This window comes from Typopeltis vanoorti, chromosome 22, assembly GCF_054136105.1.
Source record: "Typopeltis vanoorti isolate ZY-2024b chromosome 22, IOZ_Tvanoo_1.0, whole genome shotgun sequence".
NCBI classification, from domain to species: domain Eukaryota; kingdom Metazoa; phylum Arthropoda; class Arachnida; order Uropygi; family Thelyphonidae; genus Typopeltis; species Typopeltis vanoorti.
The window spans coordinates 47,959,581-47,977,949 of NC_143570.1; the positions used below are offsets into that span (position 1 = coordinate 47,959,581).

The window sequence follows — 18,369 nt, forward strand, 5'->3', positions numbered from 1 at the left end:
TTCTTGTTCTTCTATATTTAAGTATTAAATTCATGCACACTATTAAATTTGTTATATTTTTAAATATGTGAAACAAAAATATTTGGGGGGGGGGTAGCACAAAATGTATTTCCTGAGGGTGGAACATAAACGGAAAACAATTTTCTAGATGTTTCTGCTAGATATTCAACAATTATTCCACATAATTTTCCTGAGATTCTCCGCAACATGTCGAGATTTATTGTAGTGAAATGTTCTACAACATCGAAACAATTATGATTGGAGCCTTATTCTAGAGCACTAGGTCATAACCTTTTTACTGATCGGCACCCCCTTGAAAAATGTGTTTCTATTTTTTTTTTTTTTTTTTTTTTTTTTTTAGGAAATTACATCTATTGCAAGATAATTTATTTATTGAAAAATAAGCACATACATTTACATATACATACAAAACAATATCTCAATTTTTAATGGCTATGTTGTTGTTTATTCATAATAATACTATTGAAGCGAGGCTCTTTTTTTTGAAAGAGCGACGTGTAAGTCATCACTTGCATTTAAGCGATTTCTGGCTATTGTTTTTATGTGCAAAAGTGATGAGAATCCCATTTCACACAGGAAGGTGATGGCAAATGGTAAAAATGTCTGCAATACTGCTTTTGCCAGCTGTGGATAAGGTTCTAACTGTGTACACCAGAATTGTTCTAAGTCCAGTTTTTCAAATTCAATTTGAATACGTGCATTGGCTCGTATTTCAATAAGATCGTCTTTTATTAAATAGCTGTCGTTCATCGAATCTGGGTCAAAATTTAATAACTTCTCTTGCACCCTTGAAAATGCTTTCTCACAACACCCCACGTTAAGAACCACTGTTCTAGAGGTACGTTAAATATGTAAACTATTATTATTCGGATATATGCTAGAGGAACTTGATGAACATACGCAATTATTTTTTTTGCGACTTATTTTAGAGAAGCTTTCTACTGGATATCAACCCTTAAATGTTGAGTTTTATTCTAGAAGAAGATTCGGAAACATAGTTATTACTGTTGAGAATTTAAAGATGACGTTTTTGAAACTGTTAGTTTTAAGCTTGCATTATTCTAGAGGAAGATTCTCAAATATTATATTCTAGAGAAATGACGAATATTTTAAAACAGGCAACTCATAGCTGAATTATTTGAAACAGATGCAGCTGTTATTGATTAGACTTATTATATAGAATAACGTACTGCATCTCTCAGTATTGAGATGTCTTTTTAGAAGGTGCAGAGCCATATGAACGATATTCATGAGATTTATTTTAGAGAAAGATAACGAAACACATGCAGCTGTCATTATTCGGACTTATTATAGAGCAGGGTTTCTCAAACTGTGTTCCGCGGAAGGTGAATAGGTGTTCCGCGAGAAGTTCTGAAATTTGTCATTTTAGTTTTCTAAGCATTTTTCATGAATAAATATTTTATAATAGAAATATTCTGGGGAGAATATTCGTGAATATGTCGAAAAGCTCAGACCCAGAACACCTAATAACATCTGTGTATCGTTAATTTTCACACATCGAAAGCCTTTCAACATTTGGGAGAGGGAATGCTGCTGTTTATGACGGGTCATAAAAATTGCCTGCAAGCCCATTACAACAATTGGTGTCATATGTTCTGTTCTCAAAACTGAACGAAATAACATCTGCGTTGCAAATATCAGTGACCAATCAGCAAATTTTTCCATTGAAATTGAAGATCAAGGTAGTCTGCATCCGGTTCTTAAATCTATTACTACTGAATAATTTCTTCGCAAGGTCGTATTGCAGTGTGTAAGTGCTTGTTCTGAAACCGGAGTGCCGTGATTTTTTTAAAAGTAATAGGAATACATAGTTAAAATCTGATATAAATAAGAGACAAGGCACTTTGTTTAATTTTGGTATTGAGAAATCTCTTATTGAAGGCGTTTGTGACGGAACAGATAATGAGTCATCCACCTGAAGCCTACAAAGATCTCCAGGATGTACAAAAGGAGGGGAAAACTACCACCACACAGGAGAAAAAGTCTGCATTCACTCGTAAGTACTTATAATAACATTATAAATATATTTCGTGATCAGAATGGGAAATGTAAATGAAAATCTGCACAAATTAATTTAACGATGTTTGCCTGAATAAACTACGACATGCTACAACATTTCATTAGACCAGTGATTGATAACTAATTTAAATGTAATTTATATTTGTCAACATGCCACACCGTATACATAAGTGTACTAATACTCTTTATGATTATGCCATAATTAATTATTAATACTTATGTTAATGTGTGAACTTTAAAAAAATTTGGATAGGTAAATTTGTTGGGAGCGGGCCCTCGGAAAAAAAATAATCAGCTAACGCCTTTTTATTCCCGTATATAGGGAGTAGGCGAGGGGACTTTTTTTAAAAAAAGAATTCTTATTCTTTTAACTAATTTTATAATTAATATCTGATTTATTTCGAACTGTTTAATTTTTGTTACTGAACATTTTATCAAATCATTCTTATTACAATTGCTTTTACATTATTTGATACGGTTTAGTACTTTTCTTGCAAGCATTGTTACAATTCATATTTACTTTTGTGTGTTGCAGTCTTTTTTTTTTTTACTATTTTGCATTATTCATTTACTTTTATATTATTCGACATTTCTTATTGTTTTTCATACTAAAGTTACCTTTACAACAAAATTCTATTTGTTTTTATTATAGCTCTGACAAATATTGGAATTTGAATATTATTGAAAAAATACCCATGGATTCTTGTTTAAAGACAGAAACTTTAACACAAGGAGGGGCAAGTACTTCTGCTGACACACCTATTCATATGATTGGAGAAGATATGGAATTGCAAACTGTGGTTTTTTCAAAAGCTAATATTAAAGAATAAGAGTCGTCTAAGAAGGGACCAAAACGGAAGTACCATGAAAGTTATTTAAATTATGGATTTACGTGTATTGGCAATACACATGCTCCTGATGTTTTGTGTAATAAAATACTAGTAAACAGTTCTTTGGCTCCAGCTAAATTTCGTAGGCACTTCGAAACGAAACACACTGATTACAAAGGAAAATATATACATTTTTTTTAAGAGACGACGTGACTCGCTAGAAAAATTCAAAATTCAAATGGCTACAATTGCTATAACTGAAAATGCAACAAGGGAGTCTTTTCGCGTGAGTTACCGCATTGCACTTCATGGTGAAGCTCATACAATTGGTGAGACGCTCATTAAGCCTTGTGTGAAAGACTGTATCATGCATGTTAAACGAGCAGGTCGCTAAAAAAAATAGATGCAGTACAATTATCAAATGATAGTGTTTCACGCCGCATCAAAGATCTTTCTGCTGACATAGAAAAAGAGCTAATTTATCGACTTAGACTGCAGTGAATATTCATTGCAAATGGGCGAATCTACACATGTCGCAGGACTCGCTGTATTACTAGTGTTTGTTCGTTATATATTTGATAAAATTATTGAAAAAAGATTTACTCATGTTCGAATATCATCAAGAAAAAACTACCTGAGAAGATATATTCAACTGTATTAATAATTATATTGCAAAACAGGAAATCGGTTGGGAGAAGTATTGATATTTGTACAGATGGTGCTCAAGCAATTGTAGGAAAGACGAAGGGAGTTGTAACACGTATCTTGCAAGTAGCTACAAGAGCCACCTAAAGGCATTGTGTTTTGCATAGACAAGCACTAGTAACAAAAATAATTCGTACATATTTAAAAACTATTTTGGATGAAGCCGAAAAAATGATCAACTATGTAAAATCTCGACCACTTCAATCCAGATTATTTAAAATTTTGTGCGATGAAATGGGTAGTGCACATAACGCACTTTTATTACATATCGAAGTGAGATGGCTATCTATATGAAAAGCATTATTGAGGCTTTTTGAACTTCGTGGTGCGTTAATGATCTTCTTGATGTCATAATATAGGACAAAATTTTATTGAATTATTAAGAAATTCTTCATGGTTGATGAGTATTGCGTATCTGGCAGATATTTTTACAAAGTGCAATGAAATTAACTTATCATTACAAGGAAAGAATATTACAATTTTTAATACAAGAGATAAAAAAATTGCATATTTTGATAGGAAAGTTGCAATTCTGGATTTCTACAGTTGAACAGAATAATTTTGATTGTTTTCCCACCTTGCATGAATTTTTGACTGAAATAAATTCTGAAGTAAATGAAGAAGTATCTAACGTAATTGTAGAACACTTGCATGACTTGCAATCAGAATGGGATATATCAATGAAAATCAGCACAAATTAATTTAATGTTGGTTTAACTGATGTTTATTAATTAATAATTAATAATCAATCATTAATAATTAATTATCTATCATTAAGACCTTTTTGCAATATTTTCCAAACTCCAGTGAGGGCAATTCCTGGGTTCTGAATTCATTTACAGTGACAGCTAAGCCAGCAGGCTTCAGCGCAAGTGACTATGAAAATCTAATTGATTTAATTAGTGACTCTGATTTAAAACAAAAATACAAGGAACTCCCAATAAATGATTTCTGGACAAGCTTGTCAAAACTAGCTATTTTTGTTTTACCACAACGAGATATTTATGCGAGGCAGAATTTTCATATTATGCTGCAACCAAATCAAAGTCCAGGAACAGATTCGACGCTACACCAAATATGAGCAACTTTCTAATATTGTGCCTGATATCAAAAGAATTTGTAATTCAAAGACCCAAAAACATCGGAGTCATTAAGAACTTAATTTGCAATATACTTTTATTTTTATGTGTTTTGTTTTTACTAATTAACATTTGACAATAAATGATTGTTTATTCTTAACGCTTAGAATTTATTCATTTATTTTATTTATATTTACTTAACCTACAAAACTAGCACACAGGAGAAAAAGTCTGCATTCACTAAATTTTTGGTGATCAGAATGGGATATATCAATGAAAATCAGCACAAATTAATTTAATGTAGGTTTAATTGATGTTTAATTAATTATTAATGATTTATAATTAATTACTTAATCATTGATTACTTATCAATCATTAATTAACAATAAAATAAGCTAAATTACCAATTAATTATTAATTAATACAATACAAACTAATCAAGGTGTTCCCTGAACATTTCAGGATTTGTGAAGTGTTCCGTCGTAGAAAAAGTTTCAGAAACCCTGTTATAGAGGATGCTTTTACTAAATAACGGATATAAAATATCTTCGGATTATTCTAAATGAAGGGTCTGTGACATTCAGCTATGTTGAAAGTTTATTTTTTACCAGTTTAGATTATAATAAATTTAGTTTAATCCTTTATCCCAGTGAGAGCAAACAAAGTTTGCGCCTGAAAATATCTTTAGGACTGAATATAGTGTTGTACTATCTTACCTGGGTAAGTAGTACAACACCAGACAACTCCTAACAAAGGTGGAGCAAGCTACCAACACTCCTATCCCAGTATGTCCCATAATGCAAAACACATCTCCTTGTGGATATGTATACTGTTATGCACTTGCTACTGCTTCTGCCTGGCATCTCCAACTCTGGGCCTGGCTCCCACTGAAGAGACCTCAATAAAGGTCGAAACTAGTCTGGGTAGTGGCCAATCCCTTAATAACAAAATCGGGTGCGGCTGTGTCGGAGCACGGTCGGAGGGGTTTTACGTGAAGACGTTACGCTATGTATTGGGAAGTGTAAATAAATGAAAACAAGTTTAATAATCGATTATAATTTTATTTATCATAGGTCTATGGTAAGAGAAGTAAGGTACAAATGGTAGATTCCAAGTTTCTGGCGAAAGTCAAATCAATGCAAGCGTTACCTAGCGTGGTCGTCGGGGTCTGAACGTAAGTGAGATTAAACTCGCGTTCCATAAAGTAATGGTGATGATTGGCGTATGCAGGTCTGGCTGGATACTGGGGATTATTTTCTTTATGCTTTTCGAGTGTTGCAGCAGGGATGCATATATACAGCATTCTATCGCTGACGATGAAGCGTTCGGATCAATGTACACAGCTCCGAGGACAAATTTAGGTAGACCGTTGATCGTTACGTCGTCTAGAGATATATCTCCCACTGATGGCTCTTCGACTCTAAGCTTACGACTGACATCAATGGTAACGATATGTTGACAATCGGTGAAGCTGTTGAGGTTCCTGTATATAGCGACTCCCCGGCGGTGCGTTTGGACGATGACGACGAAGTTGATGGTTGATTGCGTCGCCTTTCTATGGCTGTATTCTTACATGCTTTAAGTTCGAAACCGGATACATTCACTGGTTAGGCATCATCCATCCAGGTTTCACTGATGACCAAGTAGTCAGTTCTGTTCATAATGGACTCAGTTTCGATATCTTCGGCGTGCTCCACCAAACTCTGTGCGTTGATCGCCGAGACAAGTAAGACTCCCCGCCCTGAATTTTCGCCGTTGTCATGATCATCATCTACGTTTAATATCTGGACCTCCTCTGTGATCGCAGCAGTCGACGATCGTCGACCTCGGAAACTGTCAACTCGCTTAACCAACGTCGGCAAGTGGTGCTTCTTCATTCTCTCGGCGAAATTTTCGTAACCGTGATAAAATTTATAATCCTCTCTCTCGTTAGTCAAATACAGCCCGTCGATAGAAGTGACTCTGCTCAGTGCAGCGTACACCAGTTGATTTTGTTGAGACTTGTCGTACTGAAAGACGACTCGATCGAAAGTTCCTCCTTGCGATTTGTGAATCGTTATGGCACAAGCTGGCTTGCCGACCTCCAGTGCTCTTCCATTGTCACCAATCTTCCGAAATCCACATCCATTTCGTTCAATCTATCTTCCGCAGCGGTGGCGTAGTCGCTTACGTCATTTAGATCCATGGGTTCGGCATATTTCAGGCTGGTTTTCCGGCGAGTATAGGCGGATTTGTAAAATTTCTAAAACTTTTTCGACTTCGATCCACATTTTCTTCAACACTGTATTGAAATTTAAGAATTATGCATTAAATCGAAAGATCTAGACGAGAGCTGTTGATTGATTGATACTAAAACGAGCGTCGTACGACGACAAAGTGCGACGTTAAACTGAGTGGAAGTTTCCGAGGGCGGCGGATCGTACACAAAATGCCGGAGCCCCCACTGCCACCCGCGGCGCGCTATCTGAAGGTCACTGACGAATCTTTATTCCCTCAGCTATCGAATAATATAAGTTTGGTTTGGCTAGCTTTAATATTTTTGAAATTATTAAGCCAAAACTTGTTGAATGATTTCGTAACATTCATATTTTCGTCCTGTATCCCAGTAATGTAAAGACGTATTTCATGTCAAAATGTCCACAAAAGACTTCTTTATAGACGAAATTCAAATTCAGGTTTCTTTCTCTAACAACAGTCGCATAAGGAACTCATTCAGCAAGAAGTCACATTAATTATGTCATCATCATTACGAACTTACAAAGTGGAAAACAACCTGCTATGATCTCACAGCACGTATTCTACAGTTTTAACATTCGACTTCCATTAAATAAAATTTTAGTGATTTTTTGATATAATTAACTCTACAGTTTTGCCATTCGTATGTATGTTTTAATTCGTTACTGAAATTGAGTGAACACACATGCACAACTGACACAAATGATATCCAATTAACTTACTTCAAACGCTATTTAATGATATATACAGCAAGTAAAGATTCTTAAACGTAGCCTTTAAATGGGTAACCATTTAATGGTGGAAATATAAAACACATCGGTAAAAACAAGGTGTAATCATAAACTTGTAAATATTATTAAAATTTTTAAAATATTTTCGAAAAATTACATTAGAAATATTTTATTTGGTATTCTACGTAAAATACCTAATTTATAATGCCATTTAATTTTTTAGATTTTTTAAGTATTAATTAGAATGGCACCTTATTCTTGGTGAAGTGTTCTAATACAACTTTAACCATAAAAGAAAAATGGGCTTAAAAACAGGTAAGGGGTGAAAACACCTCATAGTATTATTAACATCAATAAACAATATTAACAATGAATGCCCAAAAGTATAAGATTTAAAATAAAATCAATGTCATTGAATGACGTTACCTGGTAAACAGAGCTTTTGGGCGTAGATGGTAAATACTGGAAACAGTTAGGGCTCCCGGTCGTTGGGTGGCGCTGGAAGTAAACCACACACAAAGTCCAGTCTCAAAATTAACAGACAGACAGGAATCATTGTTCCGGCAATATGCAAGGCAGTCCGTTAGATGTAGCGTACCAGGTAATAAATCAATTGTATCATCAGGCGCAGTACATACATATCCAGTGACTAGTTCAAAGGTCGCATACCCGCCGTGGCACGCTGAAAAATAAACAGTAAAATTCATTTACGAAACTTCTTTTTAAGTGATAAAATTATAATTTGAGAGATTTATACCTTGAAGTGTTCTTTACAAGAGATGACACTTTTATGTCATTAATTTAACATGAAACTACGTGTGAACTTGTAATTCTGTGGCAGGCATATAAACAATTGTTTTATGAGAAATAAAAACAATGTAACGAATGACGACAGAGTGCAGAGGATCGGTATGTATCAGTAGTGAAGTGAAGCGTGCATGACAGATGTTTATAAAAACAAACCACCGGGATTTGAGGTTGAAATGACACCAAAATTGACCATTATGTTCTGCTCTGAAAAAAAAGCAAACTTTAAAAGAACTGTTAGCCAGATTGGCCACAGAAAAGGAAGGAGTTTCGAACTGGTATTGGCTGTATGATTGATGGGATGGAATTTTTAAAATCGACTATAGGTCGCTGCATCCAGACGAAAAAAACAAAATTAAAATCACTAAAACGGAATTCACTATTCCGGGTAATTTAATCAGTCAGTAAAATTGCATTAAAAGGAAATAATATTAACTAAAACGTACTAAAGGAACTATATGACAAAAATAAAATAGAAGAGAAAACCAGAGTAACTGATTGCAAGAACGAATAAAACTTAAAAATGCATTGCCAAGCTTATAAGTGAATCTCGTATATAAAACGTAATCTTAATAAGAAAAAATTACAAAAAAATCTCAAAAACATATAGTTGTATGTAGCTGCTATTCCTGGTATATCATGGAATGCTGGATAAATTTCAATTCTACTGTCACTTAAAATCGACATTGCTTTGTATTGTGCAGTGGGCTAAGTTCAAATTAAATCCCGAGGATTCTGGTTTAAAGGGCATTAATTTATGTCATCTTCAATATTCCAACTATGTGCAACTAACAGTTGCAAAGGTTTTTTTTTTTTTTTTTTTTTTTTTTTTGTCAACATCGGATGGAGTGTCAACATCGAAGCATATCAGCTACTATTTGCAAATTCATATTCAGGCATGTTCAACCATGCAAATTACACACACATGAAAATGCCCAAATCTGATTTTATAAATGTATATTCCCAGTTATTTGATGTTTTTATATTTTATGTGCAAAATAATTAAATAGCAAAGCGCTTATTACTACTACTACATCGCTGATTGTAAACAGTGTCATTTCCTGATAATGGCAATCTAGTTTATACCCAAATCAGAAAAGTGTTTATGTAGCCACATAAAACCCGAACATAATAGTTATAATAGGCACTAGATAACATCCAAAAATGTGTAGTATATGCGCATGCGTGCTCACACACCCAGCATAAGAATGACCAGGCCTTCAAAACAGCTGAACGTTGCTCAAAAATAGAAGTATGATATATATTTCACCACCAAGTTCATAAATGTTTAAGATTAATAAATTATATCTGTAAATTACAGGTTCGTCTTATATGTTTAAAAATATTTTGGGATAAAATTCCATTTTTATCTCTTGTCTAAAATTTAGTATGTTTTTATGTTTCTCAAATGAAATTGATCTGTAGATTCTTTTCAGATGTCTCTCTCTCTTATGAGAGTAATTAGCGCTTAACATATAATAAATAATTCACGCATCGTCTTTGGCCCATCCGGGAAATTTATTTTGCTTATTTCTTTTCTGAAATGTTCACTTTAAGTTTGTCCCGAGTATAAAATTTGGGACGAACAAAAAAATTGTAGACGACTTTTTACTGTGAATAGTTCTTAAAAGCTTAAAACTTTGAATTACTTTTATTTCTTTAAGAGTGAGGATGACATTCTTACGGAATCAATGATTACACTTGTTCTCCTGTTTTTCTCCCCTGAGGAATCAATGGTAACTCCTTATGAGAAACAATTCATGTAAAAAAAAAATAATAATAATAAAGATTCCGAATTCCACCATCCGTACATGATAACTTGATATTAGTTTGTCTTTACATATTTTTATACATCTATTTCCACTGCTGAGGCATCAAACTGATAACAATAACAGTGATTTTGTAATAATTACAACAATGTGCTCACAGCTGAATCACAGCTCCTGAAACTGACAAGTTCTATTTCAGATGACTCTCTAAGAAAGTTTAGGAAATTTGGCACAAACAAATTTTTTTTTTTTATTAAAATCAATTACTTTTATAATTATACAACGATGGATATCTAATCAAGGATAAGCCATTCAAACAATTCTCTGTACGCATAACAAGCATCTAAGCCAGATAAATGGATCTGAGAATAGAAAACGACACTTCCTTTTATAGGGTTCCGGTAAGAAAGATTTTTCTTAGTGTTTTACGCTCAGAAAATCATTTGAGCTCAGTGGGAATCCCGACGTTTCTAACCGGCTCTTGTTTCCTTTAGACCACTCCAGCGATTCTCCCGATTGTTAAATTTAAAGATTGCTGCAAATAACTTTTTACTATAATCAGAATTATTCAAAACACTTTTCCTCCAACCTTCTGAAGTGCCATCTATTTCTACTGGATGGTTTTAATTAATGGTGTATGTTTATGTTGATAGATAAACCACATGATTGCCATTGACTCATTTTTAACTGTTAATTATATAGAGTTCAAAAAGAGGTATTATAGAATTATAGCCTTCTAACAACATAATACTCTTGCCAACTGTTATGTGAAATTTTCTGAATACGACAGTAATGCCATCTATCTATTAAGTTCCCAAACAACGCATCACTCGTAGGGCACATGGTATTTTGCTGTAAAATTATTATCATTCTTATCTTGTCAAATTAACATTGTGGAGTTGGAAGTTAGGTTTAATGGATTGTGTCCCGTTTTTATTTCTTTATTATTTTTTCGTTGTTTAACTTAATCCTAGAGGAAATACATTCCAGAAAAAAAATGTAATAGTAAATATAACTTGTCTTTTGACAAGTTATAGTTACTATTACATTTTTAGAAGAGGGAGACCTTTTTCCTCCAGTTCACGAAGGATCGTTATTGAGCAGATACTCTAAGTGAAATGGCCCTGAATGGCAAACTTCTACTAAGTGAATGGACGAATTGTAAAAGTGGCTGTAGAGGAAGAATGGCTGAACCATGATATCCTACGAGCTGTATTTTAACAGCTCTAGCTCAAAATCAGTCAATTACCTGTAAGAAGGAACTGCAGGTAATTTGATCATGGCACCCCAATTACGTCAAAGTTTATGATGTCAAGTGAAGAGTTTATGCTGCGGAAGCATAAAACCAAGCACACTAAATTTTCCCCACATGACAGCGTGTAAGGTGCAAGTAGCCATTACTGAGAGATCAAATGCAAGGGAAGTTTGTATTATTGTAAGGAAAATAATAATAAAAACATCCAAATAAATGCCACTTAACACGAAAGTTTTATTAATTAGCTTTTAAGATTATCTACATATAATTCGTGCAGGCCAGCAGAATTTTTCGTATTTAATGAAATTTTTATATTGGATTCAGAAGTCAGGAAAATACTTTGAGATACAGCTGATGAGCAAGAAAAGCAATCTGCTACTAGCAGATCTAATAGTGTAAATATTTATTCCTCTTGAGTGCAAATAAGTGAAGAAATTCTTCTTGCTAACGTTTATCATAGGAAGTTATGCGGAAGGGTGAAGATCGAATAGATGTACCAAGCAAGTCCCACTCACCCACTTTTACGATAAAAGATCGTCAATTCTAAAGACAAGCGGATATAAGATCGAGCATTTATACAGCTAGGAACAGTATATAATAACCACCAATGTTACAATATTTTAATTATTTTTACTATAAGGGAACTGTACTTGCAGTTTTTTAAACGAATCATAAAACATTTAAATTGCTGTTAAGGTTTGAATACTTTTGGGTCATAGTTCTTAATCTGAAATCAGACAATCCACGGACATTTACTTTTCGTTAATATCAAGCTCGATCGTATCCATTGTAAGAGAGATGTTTTCAAATGTACATGCGCAGTTAGATTAACAGCATGCTGATAATGAAATTATTTTAGTTTGATAACGGAGATGAGTTATTTAATGTGGAGTGATTTCTTTTGATTAATCCCAAAACTAATTGGTTGGTTCTTTATTAATAATGCAAGTATAAATAAGGGAGGGGAAAGTCTAGACTTGAGATCTGCTAATGCGGTTGTCCAGATAACGCTTGAAGTTGTGATACCACTAATGGTCAGTCTTCCCTAATTGAAATGAACTATCTTTCACAGTTGCCTAAAGACAACAATCTGAGCGATAGGTTGACAAGCAAATTGTAACATTAACAGAAAAAGTAACAGGCAAGCGTAATCTCTCGATAACAGTCGAGATCCGGTTATCTTCATCATGATGACATACTCTATTAATATCCATAATTCGAAATTTAATATTAGTCGCAAGCGCACCCCCCACCCCCACAAACACAGCATTCATAAACAAGGTTAACTTAAAAAAAAATAAACAAATGTTCTGATTACACTAACTGGCTGAGCCGAAGAAACTCACACAGGTCAATGAAGATCCTCTGCTCTCAGTCAGCCAGTATAATCATTTTGGGACCTTCTGTCCTCAAATAATAACCATATTTTTTTAAAGTTAATAAAAGAGCAAACTTTATGCCAACCGCATTTATAGACTTCAAAATTATTAGGCTAATTAAAAATTAGTAACTTTACATTCCAAATGTGTAGAGATTTCTGAATTAGCCAACAAATTGAGTACATCAATGTGGCGTTTGTCCTTGTAAGAAACTTATTTCGCACAGCAGGTTAACTTTTACATACGCCTTATATAGGAGTCAACCCAAATTACTGCCACTGGTAATGAGAAGGGAAAAAAGGACGTGGGCTTGTTAGACCAGTATATAAGGTTATGCTATTCAAATTGTAAAATTTGACTGATTTTGGTTTAGAGAGACGAACGAAAGATAGTCGATAGCCCTCTACAAAATAAATAAATAAATAAATAAATAAATAATACAATGCAATATTTATAGCTATCTAGCTTATTCCCCCCCCCCCAGAAACAATAATACCTACAAAATAGAATGCTTGGCAGTCACTATCATAATACTAGCGCTGAAAGTCCGCAAACACGATATCACTAAGATGGTCATGTCTAATATGTACGAAACTGTTACCTGTGTATCCAAGTAGTCGGGATATTCTTAATTCAAAAGGCAACTCCTTTGGGTTGCATTTATTAGAGGCACATTAATCGAATTAAAAAAAAATTGGCGAGGAACTGTACTTAGTCCCTTAATTTCGCTTCGTCATGAGTACCGAGAGAAAGAAAGGGTAAATATATATACATACGATCCTGAAAATTATGTTTGTACTGAAGGATAGAGATAGAGCATCGTTACTGTCATATCAAAAAAACAACTGGTATTATATTAAAGAGTTTACAAAAAGTTTTCTTCTAAAATAAATTGTTCCTCATAAGATAAAAGTTGTAGTTTTGCAGCAATATCCACACTTTTTTTTTCCTTTTGTGATAAATTACTTGGTTTTAAGTAGGTCTCAGAAAATTGAATACCTGAAATGCGAGCTACTAAAATTCATGGGCTTAGCCTGAGTGTTCATATTCCACAGATGAAATTCTCTCCTATGACAGAAGTGGCACTTATAGAAAAATACTTAATTGTTAAAAAGTATCTCTGAGTAATCTTTGTAGTTAGCGCAAAACATCAGCAGGTTCGTGTTACTTTTTTGTTCATGGCTTTGATTGCAGTGAGAAATTGCATATATTTTCTTGTTCACAAAGTATTCGTGTAATTTTATATATTGATATAAAAGCCTATTGTCACGCATTATACAAACAAATTTTATAACATTCCCGAGTGAACTGCGTTATATATACAGAGAATATATTGGAAAAGAGATGCTGTAGCATTCTTTAAACAGCTCTTTGCAATCAAATCCTCTCAGAGAGAGAGGATTTGATTCAGAATTCTCTTATGTTATTACAAATTCATCTGGCAAACAAAAGGTCTCATGGTGTTGTTTGCTGGACAGTACTTGGTTACATAAATATATATAACCTCTCGGAAAACCAGGCCAGCCTGGTTGGCAGAGTGGCTAGCGTATCCACTCTCCAGCCAAGATGCTACGGGTTCGAATCCCGAGTAGGCATGAATGTTTGCGATTGTCTTCCACCTTCATACATTCGTTCGCTCAAGTATAGATGCACTCTGCCAATGTGGATTGGGTCACCATGGGAGTAGTAGACCCAAAACCTCCGGCAAGGTGAGAGGCCTTCACCCTACAGTGGGTAGAAAAACAGGCTATTCATCGATCAGTCACAATTGGCTTTGATAGTTTTGGAAAACAGAAGAGATACAGATACCAACCTTCTCACTATCGCATTATACATTCATGATCTGTGGAAAGTCGGAGAAAATAAATCCGCTAAGTTCACTTCAATCCCCGAGATTACAATCCGAGTACTCTGTAGCATTGTGTACCGACTTTCCAATATCAAAGAATGAGCTGGTGCGTATTATAAATCTTGATCATTTGAGTGAAGCAATTTCAACTTGCTTTACAGCAAAAGTCGCATTCCCGACGCTTACTGCGGTGAATAACGGCCATTATAAATCAACTGCCATTAACAGAAGCAGTGGCACCTCCAAAAATACTCTTTAAAACTTTAACGTTTTACACATTTCTAGTGTCGCTCGTGATTGTTATGTTTTCACGAGAGACTGAAAGTTCCCAATACAATGGTGACGTTATTTGTCAAGAGAGAGCATTTGAAATTGTGGCTAGTGATTTGTGTATTGGATGGTCTACATGCTTCTTTTGAAGAAAGCATGGCGGAGATTTCCTGTTGACTAAGTACACTTTTAAAACAGGATGTTCTTCTAGGAAAGCCATGGCACTAATACCAGGATAAAGCAATATATTTCAGCTACGAGAAAGCCGTTAAAAGATTTCAGATTCTTAGAAGATTAAATGAAGCTTTTAGATGTCTAAAAGAGCAAAGATGCGAACTGGTAAGTGTGAAAAGGAGGCATATTTCAAATATGCCTACAATTATGAAAATAACAGAGAAAACTTGAGATTTCAGTTTGCTACCTATTCCAGTCCTTTTACTCTCCCCAGACCCAGCCGCGTTGAACTTCCTGAAAAGTTTCAAAAAAATATCAACAATGCATTTTGACTAATTTATTTTACATTCAAAATCAAGTTTTGGGAAAGATCCAATATACGGGATAAAGAAAGAATGACAGCAGGGATATAAGGGGTTTTCTTACTATTAATATTTTAAATTAATGTATGAAATAATGTGTATTTAATTCATTTAATTAAAAAATACTTCAAGAATTCGATTCTGATCACAAAATTTGGGCATTCTTCAGTAAGAAAAATATAGTAATAAATATTGCTACGAATTAAAACTTGGAATATAATTTCTGTATTTTTTTCTGGAGAAGAAAGATTATTATCTCTGCCTGTTCACAATAGGATATTTAAAGAATTACCACCTTCCAGAATTCCGCATGCATTGCGGATAATAAGAGAAAAGCTATAGTAATTAAAGAAATGTAGGGAACCAACTTTGTGTCCAGTTCTTCCGAGATGATATTTACTGAATTAAGATCCCACTTCTCAAAGCGAGTGATGCAAGGAAAGACAGATAGATTAACATCATAAGATTAATAATAACAGAAAGGAAAGATGGATAGATTAATATAGATAGTGAAAGTTAAATAGAAAGCTTAATGCATTCAAAGAATTAGGGAAGCCAATTCTTGTCGTCTCACAAACAAATATCGGCATTGAGTGCATACGCAATTGGAGAGCCGTAATCCAGCGTAAAATGAAGATAACTATGTCTTAAACGAGTGCAACTGTTTTTCACAGAATCTTAGATTTTCAGAGACTTCTCAAAACTCTACTGATGCTTTATTTCTCTTAGGCGAAAAGCGAATATTACTGAAATACTAAATAAAATATTCTCTATGTTGGAATGCTTCCATTAAATGTAGGTTTTTTTTTTTTTTTTTTTTTTTTTTTTTGAAGGTGTAAAATAGCGTGCACTGCTCATGTTAACTGCAACAGACATCTAATTTCGTTGGTTTCATCCTGTGCAAATCCTCTTTATACAAGCCCGGGAAACTTTGCAAGAAGGCTATCATGAAGTGTTATCTGAAAACCGAATGTCATTTCTAAGATTTAAAACAAATTGTGTTGCCAAGGGAGATGGGTTATGAAGGGGTTTCCGAACTATTATGTGATGGGTATCTGTAAAGGCTTATGGGCATTTATAAATGAAATGCTATGAAACTGGAAATATTAAAGCGCAGGCGTTGTATATCATATCATAGTAAAATAGTTTTTTATAATATAAAAAACCTAACCAAGCGGGGAACCTCCGATTCATTAGAAGAATGAAATTGACAGATTTGGTGAAGAGATTTTTTCATAAATAAGATGCACATTAAGAAAGTTCTATGGCTAACAAGGATTATCTGCATGCTAAGGAGTATACTAAGTAGTGATATATAATAGTTAATATAATTATAAATTTTCCAGATGTTCTACAAACCATTCAAATCATTAATATACTGGACGGTATTTGAAAATAAACTCCATTTTAATAAAATTAATTTTTTTTAATATCTCAATTACGTTTGCATTATTGTGGTTATGTAAGTCCCGAAAAGGTAAAGAGAACATCTGGAGAAAAAAAGTCCTCAATAATAATAATTCAGAAGAGTAAACTATCATAGACGCTTTGTGTAGAACTTGGTGAATTTGGTCAATGTTATGCGAGTATCTCCGACTACTTGTCCATTAATTAGGACGGAGTAAGCCGACAAAAGGACAATAGGGACACAAACGGAACATCCATAGAAATGTCAACTATACAAAAAGAATGTCTCAAAATGAGGATAACATGCACTGCGAAAATTATATTCAATTTAAATGATTATATTGCTAAAGTTTACTTTAATTTACTTATGCTACGCTTCACACACGAAGCTAAATGCAACTAATTTAATAGCTTACAGTGTTAAGCCATTCTGATTAATGACAATATATTAATGCATTAAATATCAAAATCTGTTACACCGAAATAAATACACTCCCTTCCCATCACAGAAACAAAATAGCTACACTCGTCGCTTACGAATTATTTCATTTAAGTGACCTCACCTCATCATTATTTCTGAAATTTAACTTCAGGGACTGTGTTTTCTTTTGAAATAATGAGAATGATGGGATTTTATTTCCTTTTCTCCATTTCTGAAATAATAATTCCAGGTTGAGGAGTTCGATGTTTAATCTGAATTTTCTCACCCCCCCCCACTTTGTATGCGTGTTCAGGAATTTGCTTGTCATTCGTAAGTATCGCACGAGTGAAAGGAGTATAATTTACGTTATCTATTCCGTTAAGAGATGGAGGAATTTAATTATTTTTTCTATTTTCTTTTAAATAAAAAATGCTATTTATATGCCTGCAAGTACAGATATCAGCTACAAGTCTGAACATCGAGTTTAAATAAATCATGGCGTGTTGACCTGTATTTGTTGTTATATAAGATCCAACATTTTTGTAGTAACATACACGTTTTATTTTACTTGTTTCCTGGGAAGTCAAATCATATTTAACTCAGATATTTACTTACTTAATATAAGAAAACAGAACTGCAGGAGAGACATACTTGATAAAAAAAAAAAAAAGGTACTCAAGAGCATATCATACATAACTCATCACTTGCGCCTTAATCCTCAGCTTTTTTCCCTCCATCCTGAACTTAAAATCAGCACGTAGTTAATTCATAAGCACCTTCACTCGAAATAAAAATCTTAAGGAGATAAACTTCTTAATTTCAGCAAGTAGTAAGGCGAACGACCAAGTTGAGTAGTAGCTAGCTACTTTCACACAAAGATCAATCCGATAACTTCCCTAATTGTGGAGAAATCAGTGTTCCTGAGGAAATGAATGAATGGCGTAACTTACTTATGCAACAGAACTTGACTATGCTAACAAATTTGGGGTACGAAAAATGTTCAGTCATATCAAATTATTCGCCTTTCATCATTTA

General features: G+C 33.9%; 1 pseudogene; it reads right to left on the reverse strand.

The window, feature by feature from the left end:
* Positions 1-18,369, reverse strand: part of LOC150094403 (uncharacterized) — a 70,216-nt pseudogene that overhangs the window by 37,306 nt on the left and 14,541 nt on the right.